A 3527-nucleotide genomic window follows, 5' to 3' on the forward strand; every position below is an offset into this window, starting at 1 on the left:
TATGCTCCTCAGTACCAAAAGGATAAATCATATGCTTATAAGTTGTAATCAAATTGTTCTAGAGAGGCATAAGACAGAGACAGGATTTTTCTTTCTTTCTTTTTTCTTTTTGTTTTGTTTTGTGTTTAATTTTTTATAAATTTATTCATATTACATCTCAATTGTTATCCCATCCCTTATATCCTCCCATTCCTCCCTCCCTCCCATTTTCCTCTTACTCCCCTCTCCTATGACTGTGACTGAGGGGGACCTCCTCCCCCTGTATATGCTCATAGGGTATCAGTCTCTTCTTGGTAGCCTGCTATCCTTCCTCTGAGTGCCACCAGGTCTGCCCATCCAGGGCACGTGGTCAAATATGAGGCACCCCACTCTCCACTCAGCTGTGGAGAATGTTCTGTCTATTGGCTAGATCTGGGTAGGGGTTTGAAGTTTACTGCTTGTATTGTCCTTGGCTGGTGCCATAGTTTGAGCTGGAGCCCTGGGCCCAGATCTGCTTATCATAATGTTCTTCTTGTAGGTTTTTAGGACCTTCTGGATCCTTCTACTTTGCCATTCTCCCATGCTTCTCTCATCTAGAGTTCCAATAGGATGTCCTTCCCTCTGTCCCAGTTTCCTGGTAAATGAAGACTTTCATGGGACATGCCCCTTGGGCTAGAAAAATTTGCAACACTTCACAAATTTGCATGTCATCCTTGCGCAGGGACCATGCTAATCTTTTCTGTATTGTTCCAATTTTAGTATATGTGCTGCCGAAGCGAGCACAAGAGGATTTTTCATTTCATGGAAAAAAGAGAGCAAAGACCTCCAAATACACTTGGTTCTCTGTTATTGGTTGTCTGTTATTGTCTCCGCAAACTGGTGCCAAAATTCACAAAGAATCCAATTATTCTTGTCAAACAAGTGACTTGAGAAGAACCTCCCAATCTTGATTGGAGAAAAGCCCTAGAAGTCCCCTTAGGAGCTGTGAATTGGCTGCAGATTAGCTCACAAGAAAGCCACCGTGGAACAAGAGAAGATGTCTTTCTGTGTAGAGGAATTTTGGCCCAGCAACATGGCTGCTCTGAAATTAACAAAGACCTTCTAGGAGTGTGTAATCCTGCTTGAATGCAGACACACCCTTGGTACACACCTTTACTTCCAAATAATGAAGGTAAATTTAGTTTGTAGAAAAGTACTCATGTTTGAAAGTGATATCTACTTGAGAAGCAGACAAAGTGACAAATCAGAAAAAGATTTGACAGAATAAAATATGCCCAACTCTCATGAGAACAAAGAAGAAAAAGAAGTGACTTAAAAAATAAGCACAGGGGTAGGGAAACACAGACAGAGGAAGGGGAACCAAAATATCTGCATTATGTAGTAAAGATCCTCCGGGTAGGGAAAACCTCTGCCTCTGGGATGAAATATTCAGAGTAGAGGGTGAGGTATAGCAACCACACCTTGTAGCAGGTAGGTACTGAGAGGTGCTGAGAAAACCTGGAGACCAGACTTTGGCTAAAATACACCTTAGCCACTTGTGCTGAGTCTGATGCCCAGCATCCCAGCCTTTTCTTGATGATAAAGTGGCAGCATAACTGTCTATGATTATTTCTTGTTGACATTAGGCTGCAGTTTTTGGAGCGGGTGTCCAAATGCCCGATTGTTGGCCAAGTCTGGGAAGGACAGGTTGTTTTATTTGCTGTCCATAATCTATGGCACCTGCATTCTGGATGTAGATCTCAAAGAAATGACTGCACCTGGCAGGATGCTAGAACATGTGTGTGTGTGTGTGTGTGTGTGTGTGTGTGTGTGTGTGTGTGTTAGGGGCAGAAGATAAAGTAAAGGAGTTTAGAGAAATAATTTTTTATTAGGTCTGCATTTGAAACCTTTAGATCATGGCATTGGTAGTTGAAGGGAGTTACAGGGTGGGGGGGGGTAGAGGGGGTTGGTCTCAGGACCAGGGAAAAGAAAATGGATCCCACCCTCAGAAATAGGCAGGTTGGGAAACAGGCTGTTAATTGACAGTACTTTTCTGGAATCTTCCATTTTACCTGTGAGAGATGGATTTGAGTGGATTCCCTGAAGCTTACAAGAATCTTTTCTAAGTTTACAAAATGAGATAAATTTTAGATATGCTAGTGTTAAATTCTAAACTGTGCCTATGAAGTGCACTGTATAGTGGAAGGCTTTACCAGAGTTAGACTAATAATTTATGAGAACTCCACTGAACAGTTTAATGCAACAATAGCATAGTTAGGATTTAAAAAAAAATTGGAAGCAGTTTTTATTCCTTTTTTATACATTAAATCATTTTCTTATCACCATTGGACTTTTCATAGCTTCCAACCTTTATAACTTGCATTTACCAACCTTCCAATGCCTTCTTAGGCTCTCAAACACTTTATTATTTCCTCATAAATTAGGTTTTCTTAGATCCTCATAACTTACATAAACTTTATATTTTTTTCCACTAATTATTCATTATGAGATAGAGGTAGTTGACTACTGTGAGCAGTAAAGTGAATTCTTTTAATATAAAAAAATAAGAAGAAGATACTTTTGGAATTCAAAGATGGCAGTGAGTGATGTGGGCCTTGTTTAGATGCCAGAGAAATCAAGTCAGAAAATTGTACTTATTTCTTAAGCAGGAACACCAATCTCCCCACCCCATTACAATGAGAGAAACCATAGTGTGAAAGGAACAAACTAGGGACAATCTTGTGAACCCCTGAACATGGGAAAAAGCACGGACCCCCAGGGGAGCAGACCATCCGCAGCAGCGGTGCCAGCAGCACCAGTGGCACTTGCTGAGATAGGCCTTGGGGAACACCTGGTAAACCACCTGCAGAGGTGATTGGCTGCGGGGTGGGGTGGGTTGGGGGAGTCGTAGGTGATCGACAAAATCAGCCACTGGAAGTAGCAAGCAACAGAGGCTGCAAGAGACTGTGAGTGGCGGCGGTGGGTGACAGAGACTGGACCAGGGCCTTGTCACAGTGGAGGGCTACAACCAGCAGGGAGGAAGGGAAGGTCAGAATACTGGACTGATCAGTGTACCAAAGCAGAGTGGTCTGCCTACAGAGCAAAAGATTAACAAAACAGAAGTCACACAACATCTGACATCCAAATCACAGATACACTGTGTGGTGAATCCCTCCAAGAAGTAGTAGCCAGAGGAGCCCAATAAACCCACGGAACCTAGGTGGCAGAGCTTAAACAAATATAGATACAGGAAGGCAGAGTGTGAGAAGCCAGTATAGAAAGCAGCTCCCTATCAAAGGAACTCATACCTGAGACCACCAGCTCAGAAAGCCCAAGCCCTCCAAGCAGATGCCTAAAGGAAAGAATAAGAGGTCTAATAACAAAAATCAAGACATTATGGCTCCACCAGAAAGCCCAGAAACAAACAGATACCCTATTATAGCAGAGTCAACAGAAAATGACCTCAAAACCATGCTTATACAGCTCTTTGAGAACTATAAAGAGGAAATGAATAGATCCTTCCAAGATTTCCAAGATAATACAAGCAAACAAATAAAAGCCATCCAGGA

The 3527-nt window shown here is 42.2% G+C and overlaps 1 non-coding gene across 1 annotated transcript; it reads right to left on the reverse strand.

Annotated features, from left to right (window-relative positions):
• Window positions 1–655: 655 nt before the first annotated feature.
• Window positions 656–762, reverse strand: LOC127201915 (U6 spliceosomal RNA). The gene has a single exon (XR_007832250.1). It is a non-coding gene; the product is annotated as a U6 spliceosomal RNA (small nuclear RNA).
• Between the last annotated feature and the right edge of the window lie 2765 nt (window positions 763–3527).

Source organism: Acomys russatus, chromosome 17 (assembly GCF_903995435.1).
Source record: "Acomys russatus chromosome 17, mAcoRus1.1, whole genome shotgun sequence".
Classification (NCBI taxonomy): Eukaryota; Metazoa; Chordata; class Mammalia; order Rodentia; family Muridae; genus Acomys; species Acomys russatus.